The sequence below is a fragment of the Dipodomys merriami genome, unplaced genomic scaffold (assembly GCF_024711535.1).
Source record: "Dipodomys merriami isolate MVZ:Mamm:240054 unplaced genomic scaffold, mDipMer1.0.p SCAF_17, whole genome shotgun sequence".
NCBI lineage: Eukaryota > Metazoa > Chordata > Mammalia > Rodentia > Heteromyidae > Dipodomys > Dipodomys merriami.
Genome location: NW_027203048.1, coordinates 13,363,365 through 13,376,624, shown reverse-complemented (window position 1 = coordinate 13,376,624; position 13,260 = coordinate 13,363,365).

Below are 13,260 nucleotides of genomic sequence, written 5' to 3'. Positions count from 1 at the left end.
GGTTTTAGTTTCTCCATCAATTGTGAGTATTAGCTTTGCTAGGTACACCAGTTTAGGTTGGCTATTATTGTCATTCAAGTTTGAATTATACTACTCCAGGCTCTCCTGGCATTCAGAATTTGTGGGGAGAAATCTCCAGTAATTCTAATCTTCCTTCTATTGTAATAAAGTTCCCTCTTCGATTTTACTGCATTTAAAATTAATTTTTGTTTTTTTTTAGTCTAAAGTTTTCACAACGATGTATCATGAAATATTTCTTCTTAGATCCTGTCTGCTAGGAGTTCTGTATGCCTCTGTCAGCTGGGTGAGATTCTCTCTTTTGAGATTGGGGAAGTTTTCTGCTATTATTTTGTTAAATAGTTTTTCAGTGCCTTTAGTTCTGAATTCTCCCTCATCTATCCCGACTATGCATAGATTTAATCTTTTGGCTGTATCTACCAATTCTAGAATGTCCCTTTGGTATGTTCTGAATGTTTTTTCCATGCCTATGATTTTTGGTTCTAATTCCTCTGCTTTATCCCCAACTCCTGATGCCCTATTTTTTACTTCACTTATTCTATTGTCCATGCTTTCAATTGTGCTTTGCAATAGGGAGATGGAGTCTTTCATGTTTTCAAGTTCTTTGTTGATGTCAGTTCTCACAGTGTTAATTTTGTCTTTCATTTCCTTCATTGAGGTATGTAATGTTTCTATCTTATTATCTACATTTTCTTGGATGTCTGCATTTTCCTCATCATTTTCTCCCTATTCCTCTAGTTGGTCATGGATCTGCCCTTTCATTTTAATGGCCAATTCCTTCATCATTGCTTTAATTTTATTGTTCTTCTCTTGGACTTCACTCTCACTAATTTCCTCCCCTGTGTTGTTGATTTTTGAGGGTGGCATATTGTCTTGATCATGAATTTTGTGATCTTTTGCTCTGATTTATGCGTTTGGGTTCAAGACTGTTGGGGCTGTCCAGTTTATGTACTCAGTTCAGTTGTGATGGGATGCGGTTCCCTGGATCTCTGATCTACTTTGCGCCTGGAAGTGTTCAAAACAGAGTGGGGCTGGCAGTGTAATGGGCCCTAGCCTGCTGTTAGGCCCGGCTAACATGTGAAGGGCTGTGGGAAGTCTAAGAGGTCTTTGCCCTGGTCTGGCTGTGGTATCCTGCATGGAGGGGTGCTGGCAGTTTACTGAGTCCTAGCCAGAGGACTGACTCAGCCATGGGGACTTGAGTGGAGGGATAGGGGCAGTTTAATGGTTTCTCTCTGAACTGAACAGAGAATTGGTATGGGCCAAGGGCTCTGAGTCACCACCAGTGACTGGTCTCCCAGGAGACCAGTCTCTGGTTGGGTACTCATTGTTCCCAGCATTAGTTCTAAGCCAACCAGAAGCACTGTGGTGAAACCTCTCTGTGTCTGGATGTGGTGATCTCTTGTTCCTCTTCCTGCTTTTTTGCAATTCTGGACCTTCAGGTATGTTGCTGTCTGTGCTGGTCAAATCGCAAGATCATAGCTTAGCCATGCTGTGGGTGGGGTAAAGGGGTATGTGTAGACACTGCAGATTTTCTGACCTTGTGTTCATGTGGTATAAATTCTCCTTTGTTAGTGTGTTTCTCTGTCTGTTTAGTTTCCTTATTGTCATTCTCTTGAAGTGAAGTTCATGCTAGGGCCCTAAATCTTTGTTTGGTCAGAGAGAGCTAAGATCATTCCCTCTCACTACTTCTCCATCTTCTCCCTTTCTCCCAATGTACATATTAAGAGGAGGAATCCAATAGCCTAGACCTGTGTTGTCTAATATGGTAGCCACTGGCCCCTGTGACATACTTAGATTTACATTGATTAAAGTGAAATGGAATTTTATAGTGTTGCTCAGCTGCCCTGGTCACATTTCACATGGTCAAAGGCCATATGAAACCAGCTAGACATTGTTGTTATTAGGCATAATCCCATCATTGCAGAAACTTCTGCTAGATAGTGCTGGAGTCACTGGCAAAGTATCTAAAATGGAGTTAGAAGAGATCAAGAGGTCGTGGAGGTCACAAGGGATCATGAGCATACACTGATGGCCCATCATTGGTGCTGTTCAGATCTACTTCTTACAGGTTCTAGAAGCATCCCCTTTACATGACTTGCTTCATTTTCCAATTACTGTCAAAATGAGGCAAGAATACTAAGAGTTACCCAACAGAATTACCAGGTGTCAAAGATCATCCCTCTTAGCCTCCACACCTGCTACCTGCTCCTGTTGATCAGAGCCTACCCCTCTCTCTGCTAGCTACTTGTTTTCCTGCTCTTGGTTACAAGAATCCCAAGTGCCCAGCTGCCAGCTGAGCTCAGTTCAATGAAACTCTTTCTATGATTCCCAATAGAAGTTTCCCTTTTAGAAGCCAGTGCTTCTGACCCACAGACTCCAGAGCTTTAGGGATGATGAGTAAGAGCTTTCCAAGACACAAGAATGACTGTAAGTGGAGCTATTCTTGCTTTCTAAGCCTGTGTATTGGGGGTTCTGTTTCTCTAAAGGGGATCTGGGATGAACAGATATGACACTGTGAGCATCATTCATGTTGATAGCGTCGGCCAGTGTCATGTCATGTTTCCCTCAGTATTTTGGGAAAGCCTCCTCTGGAGGTACAAATGGCTGTCCTAAGTAGAATTCAGAAGTCAGCTACATTTAGTTGTAAATTTCTCCATGGCCTATACCTTTTCTGGCCCCCTGCCTTTTCTGAGTTCCCCTCACTATATCAGCAGTGGGTAGAACTTAGATCATAGTCAAAACTTCCCTTTATTCCCTAGCCTCTCTTGGGAATTCTCTGCCTAAGCAAGTACAGGCCACCTTGGGGTGTTGAAGGCAGGGAGGCCTGGCAGAGTTAGAGGGGAGACACTGGGGAAGGAAATACTAAGGTTTTTACCACTTAGTGATAATGGCAGGCCTTCCCCTACTTTTCATGTTGTTTGAGGTCTCAGCTACAAGGAAAAATATAATCACCCCAGGTTGGGTTTCATTCTGAGTAAGAAACATCAGGTTTCTTACACAGTTTTCTTTCAAGTCCTTCCAAGTTCGAAGGTGACCTCTGCTTCCAGATTTCTTGCCAAAACTCTTTCAGGCCTCTACTGGGGATGACCACTGTCTCAGTTTTCTCTGGGAAGGGAAGGTGCTCCAGAGAGTGAGAAGCACTTGCAATAGCTCTAAGTGTTTTCAAGTGGTTTTATTCATCCGTGTTTGTAGGACCTGAAATAGAACTGGGTGACAGAAGCTTTGTGGCTATTTTTCTCCTTTCCTGGACAATCAGTAGGGCAGGAATTTCAGACTATGTCTGTTTACGGAAGGCTGCAGGAGGTCTACAGAGAGGAAAGTGACATGCTGACCTCCATTCTGATGAGCCCAGTGCATACAGGGAGAGAGACTTCTCTTTTCTGTGTCTCCCAGTGTGGGGCTTCAAGCCCAGGACACGGTCCAGGATACATCACTGAGCTGGGTAAGGAAGAGCGGAACTCTGCAGCAGTCTGTCACAAGTGTTGCCTCTGATCTATGTCTCCAGAATCTGTGTGCTTTACTCTGCCTCGAGAAACTGCTAGATTCTGGCCCCCTGGGAGGACTAAAAAGTAAGGACAATGGTATGGTTCCTGCTACACAGAAGCCTCTGACAGGAACTAAGTAGATGGTTTTCCAGGTCTGACATCTACCTGTAACCTTTTGCCCACCATGCATTTGCTTCTTTTTACTCCAGCCTACCTTTAGCTCAGTATCTCCCCATCTTTAGCCCTCCTAGACCACCTGGCAGCCCCAAATCATGTCACTGAGCTGCTGTAGAGTCCTGGATGTGGGTCATATGATTCATCATCAATTCCCTTCTAGCCAGCCTCAGGCTTCTAGGTGTTTTTGTTTTGTGCTTGCCAGTCTAGGCACAAAATCTTTTCTTACCCAGCGATCCTGCTGTTGGCAGACAGGTGTGAACAGAGCTGACAGCACACACCATGGCTAGCTAACTTAATTACTGCTCTTCAGAGCAGCTGGGATGGGTCTGCAGTGTTCCTAATGGTAGACCTGCCTGTGAAACAAGAAGAGACATTGTGGGCTTTAAATAGCCGGTTGACAGGCCAAGGCCAACAGTAGCCAGACAGTCAGGGTTGGAATGCTTGGGCTCAGGCTCTCTTCTCTCTCCTGCTTCCAGGGTGGCGTGTGGTTCTCAGGGGAGACCTTCATCTGGCCAGGAGAAACTTGAAAGCCAGGATGGGGATAGGACAAAGCAGGATACCTCTCAGAGGAAGTGGAGGTGTTCCTAGAACTATCCTAAAGGTAGGTGCTTTTTCACTCAACAGACATTTGCAAAGGATGGCCAAACACTGTTCTCTCTGAAGACACAATGGCAAATCAGTCAAATGCCCTGTCTCCATGGCCCTTAATGAAGGCTTTTTAGCCACAGTGATTCCTTGAGCAAGTAAACTTTAGACTGGACCAGGGGTGGCCCCAGTGGTGCTTCTGTAAGTCCCAGTGAAGACAGATGATCCTGCCAGTGTTTTCTTGGCACATCTTGGTTGCCCTAGATGGGGCAGGGGGGGGGGGGAGGGAAAGGAACAGAATGGAAGGGAAGTGGAAAGAAGGGAAGGGAAAAGAAAGGAAACTGGAAGGAAGGGAAGACTGTTTATCAGATAGTTACTTCAGATAGTCTTAGCAGTATGAGAGGAAAACATCACAGGTAACCAAAGCTATTTCCCAGGGAGTTTGGGTGAGAACAAACCCAACAAGAGTAGTGACCTCTCCATCTGCCTGAAGCCTGAGGATCAAGTCTAATATCTGACCTAGATCACCATTCTTCAGCCTGTGTGGATCTTCCAGTTTGGTTGGTCCCCTCCAAAAGTGTTGTTGATATTTGATTGGCCTGTGGCAGTATTGGGAAGTGGGGCCTTTATGAGATGATTAGGTCATCGGTGATTTTCTCTTGGGAGTTCTTAGCCTCTCAGGAGTGGATTAGTTGTTAGAGAGCATGTTATCATAAAATGAGGCAGCCTCTTGTGTTTTATCTCCTTGGCCCACACTTATTTACCCTTCTGCTTTCTATCAGGAATTGGAATAGCATTAAGCTCTCACCAGAAAATAAGCAGGTGTCATGTGCTTGTTAAAACAATAAGCTGAAATGAACCTCTTTTCTTTACAAATCTTCTAGCCTCAGACACTCTGTTATAGCAATGGAAACTAGATTAGGACACATTCTTCCTACTACATGGAGCCAGCATAAAGCAGTCATGCCTTTATCATGGCCTGATCTGGGCATACCAGAATGCCTGGCAGTGGCCCCTCAGAGTACATCTTCTAAAACCACCAATCTAGTAGCAAGAAGAACTGTAAACCCAAGGTGCATGTGGCAACAAATGCATTCAGACAAGGCATATGAACCCTGAAGGTTTGGATGACCACTTCTGTTCTTCTTTGATCTGCTATTTACTATCTTGCTTTCTTTCATAATATCATTGGAAGTTAACACAGAGGGGTCACTCTGTGTCTGACATTGCATAAATTGCTACCTTTAGTCTTTAAAATTATCTGACAAAGAAGCAACTTGAAATTTTAGTTTGGGATTGGAGCTTGGCAAGGAAGTTTGTTTGTCCAGTGTTCTCTCACTGGTTACAGGATTTGGTACCCATTTTCTGACCTCTGCTCTTAACAGATGTACCATGCTGACACTCTTGAGACAAGGCGGGTGCTTGTGGCACTCATGTCAGTCACAGGATACATGTAGGTTGAGTCTTGGGCCAGTCATTCAATTAACTCAGGATGGTGGTTGGTTTTTCTTCTTGTCTCTTGCTTTAAAGAACCAGAGCTCAGCTTGTCCATGGCTGAGGGTAAAATCTACTCAGTCTCATAGCCAGAGTTCTCACTGGGGTCATCCCCCTTGCTCATCATTCCTGTGTCCTCAGAGAAGTGCACAGACAGTGGAGGGCAAAACCTATGCAAGCCAAGGAGTCCTGCTATAGTGCTTCCAGTCAAGTTACCAGATTCCATAAACCTCTGTTTCCTCATCTGTGAAATGGAAGTAAAATGAAAACATATCTCAGAGTGCTACTGGTGTATTATTTGTGGTAACTCACAGGATGTATTTAGCAGAGTATCTGACATATAATAAGCACTCAACAATTATTGCCTATTATAGGCCCACAGTACATTATCCACAATTCTGAAGTTAAAAAAAGCCCCTGAAAATTATGCATTTGCTATTAAAAAACTCACTTAGAAGCAAAAACTGGTCCTGAAATGGTATATGATTATTTTTAGATTTTATTTATTATGGTTGATATTAATGGGCATTTTGCTATAGGAAGTTTTGGGCCCCAGGTCTAAGCTCCTGGGTTTCAGGGGTCCTGTCTGTCTGGCCAGTTACCTGACATGCTAAATAAAGAGGTGATGAAGGGCAGCAAGAGGAAGCTTACAACAAGACATAGGCCGGCCATGGGAAGAGGAAAGGTATGCCCCTCAGCATACCTTCCTCACACAGACATTTGCTGGGCCAGGATGTATGAGATTCCACCAAGGAATCAATGTTTTCCTTGCAGGTTCAAGATATGTACCCTTGAAACAAGGGCAGATTAGCGAAGCTTAGACTACATTCGAAGTTTATGAAATATAACGTTCAAATGTGTAACAGATCTCATAGTGTTACCAGAGGGGTTGGCACAGCTTTCTCAATTATTACATCTGGCAAGAGAATGTTTCAGGTAATACATGCAGCAGAGTGATCAAAAATGTAGTTTATTAGAGTAGAAAGGCACTTTCAGGAAGAGAAGTTGAGAACAATCATTGTGAATACTCAGTATGGATTTTTATTGACGTTTAGGGGTCTGGGGCATCAAGTCCACTCCAAGACCAACCTAAGAGGAGTGATTGACATAGCAATTGAGAGAAAACTTGGACAGGTCTCTATGCATGCAATTTCCCATGGCCACCTAAGCAAAACCCATGGGGGCTGGTGATTGAAAAGTACAATAAGATCACGATGACAAGGTCATGGGCAAAAGGCAAATCTTGGTCACAGTAGCCCACTTTACCCTGATTGGATTACTTGGAGGCAAGTGGGGAAAACCAAGGGTATAAATGATGTATTCATTCCAGAGAAAAACTGATATTGAAACTGATCTCGCCACATTGGGGCTGCTTTTACAAGTTTGTCCCTGGTTTCCTCCCTATCAGTCATATGTGGGGGAGCTATCTTACGTTTACAGGTGAAGGATGTGGATTCAGAAACCTATGTCTAGAAAAGTTAGCTTGCAGCACGTAAACAGGCCATGAGAGAGACAGAGAGAGGGAGGAAGGGAGAGAGAGAAAGTGAGAGAGAGAGAGAGGAGAGAGAGAATGTGGCTCTTGGTTCCATCTTAGAATATTTTTGTATCTCCATCATTTATATCAAGCTGCTACCTATCAGTAATACCCAAGGAATGGAGAAAAGGACTTCAAGTTTTAAGGCCAGTAATTATAAGAAGAGATCCTAGGAATGAATGGGGAAGGAGAGAAAGTGGGCGCTAAGGATGGAGTCAAAGAAGTAGAAACTTTGGAATTCAATTCAAATTCCAAATTCCAACTTCAGTCCAAGTTGCTATGAAGTTCAGAGGTTATAACTAACTTTTTTGAACTTCTACTATTTTCTTGTCTATATCAGAAAGATAGTTATATCCCTCTCCCTCTCCACATGTGATTATTACAAATACCGAATAAATAGGATGTATAAAATGTTTATTAGAACATTCTTTCTCTAGTTTGGTAGCCATAGTTCCAATCATTTGGTTCTCTGGATCTTATCTCTTGCTGACTTTATAATACCTCTTAGCCACGGCTGGGCAACTTACAGAATAGTTCCAAGCTATACATGAACTTACCAGCATATAAATCAGGAAGAGAACAAACAACCATTTAATCAGCTAAAACCTCAAACAATCCTTTCACACATGCCAACAGTTCTTTCCCATTCAGCTTCTCCAGAAAGCCAAGTTCTCCATCTAATACTGGAGGGGGGAGCCAGTGTGGGACCTTTTGTCCTCAAGTCAGAGATGTTTGTTCTGAGGAGGTCTCATTTTATCTTTTCCTCAGGACATCTTGGCTTTTATAACATATAGTACCACGCCTGGGTGAGTTCCTGTGGACAGTGATTGTCTTGGTATCTTGGATCTGATGGCATTGTCCAACCTCAGCAGGTCACACAGATGCCAAACCCACGTAAATCCTATACATGTACTAAGGGAGAGGTGAAGGGAAATATGAAACAAAAGAGAGCAGAGATTATCTAGACACACAGGGCGAGTGAAAGGAATGCCAGATCTAATGCAGAAGGAAAAGTGGAGGAAGTAGTCGCCAAGGCAGAGTTAACACTAGAGTTTCCCCACAAGCAGCGAGCTCAGGAAAACTATCTCTGTTCTCGTGGGAAACATTCCCACCCCAATATAAGACACTTGGACCTGTGAGGTTTTGGAAGCTATTATTATTATTATGAGCAGCAGCATCCCTCCTCCTCCTCCTCCTCCCCCTCCTCCTCCCCCTCCTCCTCCTCCTCCTCCTCCTCAGCAGCATCTTCATCATTCACCTCTAAAGAGGATATTGCCTCATGTGGATGCAAAAGCTGGGTTCAGGAAGAGTGCCTCTACTCCAGCCACAGAGAGCAGCCTGGCCCAAGAAGAGACTCTGCTTGGCAGTCCACATGTGGAAATCAGAAGATGTGAATACTAGATGAAGCCCAAATCTGCAGTTCTTAGGTGTTACTGGGTATTTTTTTTTGTTTGTGTTTTTCTTTTTTGGTACTGGGGATTGCACCCAACCTGTTGTACTTGTTAAGGCAAGGATGTTGGCACTGAGCGATGTCCTAGCCCTTACTAGGTGTTTTTGAGAGAATAAAACATCCTGCTGGCAAATGATGGGAAGGGAGCTCTGGGTGATAGTTGATTGTGAGCACTTACTTAAGTGAGGAAGGGAATGGAGTCAGGGAGACTCATAGGAATAAAACTGAAGAGGTCGATTTCGATGGCATCTTTGTGTTGCTTTGACCTAGTTTTTATTTATCAACCTATAACATTATGAACTTACAACTTGAAGTGAAACTTGCACGGCAGATTCCACTGCTCATTTTCAAAGGCTCAATACAATAGGACTTAATGTGTTCACAGTATTGAACAACCTCCACCTCTATTTAGTTTTGCCATACAACTAAACTTCCACCCATTAAGCATTTTCTCCCCAGTTATACCTCCTTTCATCTTCGGGTAACCGGTGATTTATCTTCTATCTTTGTGGTTTTATTTTGGATAGTGCTTGTAAGTAGAGTCACATCTGACATTTTTTGTCTGGAGTCTTATGCATCACTTGATAGTGTTAAGGCTCATCCACAGTGTAATACACATCGATACTTCACTCATTTTCATGTCTGAATACTACTCTATCATGTGGATATACTGCATTTTGTTCATCTATCCATGATGCCTATGAAACTTCTGCTTTTACTGCTAATTCAGCCATCTAGACATGTGGACTATTTCCACCTTTTGGCTATTGCAAATAGTATGAATATAGGTATGTAGTATTGGTAATCTGTCTTTTTTCTTTTTCAAAAGATTAAGCATCTGTGTTTCTTTGTTCAAATTTGTGCTTGAAGCTGGGTGCCAGTGGCTCATGCTTGTAATCCTAGCTACTCAGGAGGCTGATAACTGAGGATCATGGTTCAAAGCCATCCAGGGCAGGAAAGCCTGTGAGATTCTTTTTTTTTGGGTCTGGTTGTGGGGCCTAAACTCTGGGCCTGGGGGCTGTCCCTCAGCTCTTCAGCTCAAGGCTAGCGCTCTACCACTTGAGCCACAGTGACACTTCCGGCTTTTTTCATTTTGCTTATGTGGTGCTAAGGAATCAAACCCAGGGCCTCAGGCATGCAAGGCAAGCGCTCTACCACTGAGCCACCTTCCCAGCCCGAAATTCTTATCTCTAATAAACTACTCAGAAAAAGCCAGAAGTAGTGCTGTGGCTCAAGTGGTAAAGTGCTAGCCTTGAATAAAAGAAACCCAAGGACAGATCCTAGGCCCAGAGTTCAAGCCCCAGGATTAATTAATTAATTAAGAAAGAAAGAAACAAAGAAAATTATGCTTGGTTAAGATGTAATATTGGTAACATTTTAAAGATGAATATAAATGTTTTCATGTGTTCTCTTAGATACCGTGGCACGCTAGATTTTCTAAAACATATTGAAGAAGACCCCAACTTTAGTTAGTGGTGAGCCATGAGCCTCCATAGGCAGTGGAGCCTAAAGACTGGTTGACCCTCCCCCTTCTCAGCCCTGGGAAATAGACCTGACTCAGCACCAGTGGTGTGAATGGCAGTGTGGTGTGATGGTAGGCCAACCTAGGTGGGAGTCAGAAGACAGAACTGAGTTGAAGTGATGGCTCTGTTGTCCTCAGGCTACAGAGCAGATATCTGAATCTCATTCCTCTAAAGGGGTCATGCTGGCTGCTTGCCTTCCTCATGGAGCTATAAAAAGTCCAAGGCACTGGAAACAGATCACACATTGTGCAATGACTATTATTTCAGTTACATACACACACACACACACACACACACACACACACACACACACACACACACACACAAGGTAACACTTCTGACTCACTGTTGAGAGCATTTTGTGTTAGCTGCAATTACTTGCAAGTGTTAGAAAACAGAGAATGACCAGAAAGGCTCCTGGGGAATGAGAGGGAAATGAATAGTTGGGCTCCAAGGGGCAGGAGCCAGACAAGGTCTGGGGCCAGGGGCCCGGAGATGATGACCAGGGTGAGTCAACAATGGTGTTTTTCCTGATGTTATGGCATTCCACTCAAAGTTCAAAATCCCATGAGAGGGGCTTACTGATGTGTTGGCTTTGATCAAGGGATGGTGAGAATTCTTCACTGACCATTCTGCTCGGTTGCATACTGGGGAAGAGATGACTCTCCAAGTTGAAATCAGGGAGCTGTTGGCAGAAGCAAGGGGGATATTAGGAGGCCTCCTCAAGCCTCAGCTGCCCAGTGGAAACGGGCCTTTGGACCTCTTCTGTATCTTGGGACTATTCTTGGAGCAGAGTACCAGATGGGGTAGCTAGGGAGATGGGTGAAGTCTAAGAGCTGGCACTGTGTGTCTGTCTGTGCCATTCATTTTATGTCCAATAACCCAGGCCTCAGAAGCCTGCACCAAATTGCATTCAGCACCTAAAAATACCCAGACCTCAGGGAGAGAGAGCATTTCTAAAGCCAGTCAAGGTCTTCAATGTATGTAGGAAATTATTCATCACACCCTGTGGATGAGCTGTCTTTACACTTTAAAAATAAGCAAATGTGAGCCAAGGCCCACACAGCCCCTCCTTTCCTTGATTCTTTGTCTCGGAAATAGTTGGTAACCCCCCACCGTCCATGCCCCTCACTTAGAGATTGCCCCACTCCCTGGAAAAAAACAGGAATTTCTTATCAGATCAACAGGAAATTCTATTTTTACATGATGTTCAAATTAAAAATATCACACACAGAGAAAAGCCTCTTCCATATCGAAGCCAGGCACTGAATTTCTCCCCCAGCTGAGAAGCTCTGTTCCCCAAATCTTACGCCTGGGATCTCTTAAGACTGGCTTTTGACAGCAGAGGAGACAGAGACACCACAACTTAGTTTCTTCCTAAGCCCATGTGGCAGCCCTGCTGTGAGAAGCATTAGGGGAAATCTAAAAGGGGAAATGCTCCCTGTTGAGCTGTGGGTGGGTTTAGAAAACATGGCCCCTAAACTAGGTGATCAGAAGTAATGTCAAAGTTGATTAAGGCCTGCTGAGTGTCAGGTATTGACTAGACTGGGCCCGACTGGTAGCTTTCTTTTTTAAAAATTAAAAAAACATTAGGGCTGAGAAGGTGGCTCAGTGGTAGAGTGCTTGCCTCGCATGCATGAGGCCCTGGGTTCAATTTCTCAGCTCTAGAAGTGGTGCTGTGGCTCAAGTGGTAGAGCACTAGCCTTGAGCTAAAGAGCTGAGGGACAGAGCCCAGGCCCAGAGTTCAGACCCCATGACAGACAAAAAAATAAAAATTTTAAAAAGTCTTTAAGTGGTTGTACAAAGGAGGTGCCATATCACAAAGCAGTTTATGAACACCATGCATCTCGATCAGTTTCATCCCCTTCAACATCCCTCCTTTGAACCACTCCTTCCCTTAGTTTTTTTTTTTTTTAAATTTTGTGGTATATACAATGAATTCTTTTAAAATTTTATCTTTTTTTTATTATTGTGGAAATAACATACAGAGGGTTACAATTACATGGGCAAGATAGTGAGTACATTTCTTATCAAGCATTGTTGCCTCCTCCTTTGTTTCCCCTTCCCATCCCTTCCCCTCTCCACTCCCCCCCCCCACCCCGCCAAAGTTGTAAAGTTCGTTTTTCGACATAATGTCTTGTACATCTCATTGTTGTAATGGATCCACCTGTATCCCTATCATTTATTTTTATTTATTTGAATATTTTATTTTCCTTAAGTAGCCATACAATAAGTTGCCATTAAGCAGAGCAATTTATGAATAGAGTGCTTCTTGATCAGTGTCACCACTTTTGATTTTCTCACCCACTCCTCCCACCTCACCTCTCCCCTCCCTTTTCTTAAGTTTTAGGTTACGCATGGACTTTATTTTGGCCATTTAACAAAGCAATTTATGTAGCAATACATCTTGATCTGTGTCATCCCTTCAATATCATCACGCCCCACCCCGTGCCCCGACTCACCTCTTCCCTTATTTTCCGCAATTACGTGGAACATACAATGCATTCTTGCCTGTGTTCTACTGCTTTCCCCAGCTTACAATGAATTCTTGAGTGTGCTGCTTTCCCCCACTTCCCTCCTTACATGTACATATTTCCTGGTGTTGATTTTGCTGGGCTTTGGTCCAGTCTTGTACTATTTGAGCTCTCCATAGAGTCTATTATATTTCAGTTAATTCATTTGCAACTGCTTGCCTATCACCCAACCTAACATATTTACTTATAGATTTATAGGAATATTCTATCTACCCACAAATGAAGAAAGCCGTGCAACCTTTGTTTCTCTGAATCTGTCTTACTTCACTTAATATAATTTTTTCCAAGTCTTTCCTTATGAATGCTACAATATCATTCTTTCTAATAGATGAGTAAAATTCCATATATATATATATATAAATATATATATATATATCACATTTTTTAGATCCATTCATCCATTGAGGGAAGCCACCAATGCACAATATCATCATCAACTCTTCAGCATCATCCCTAGTTT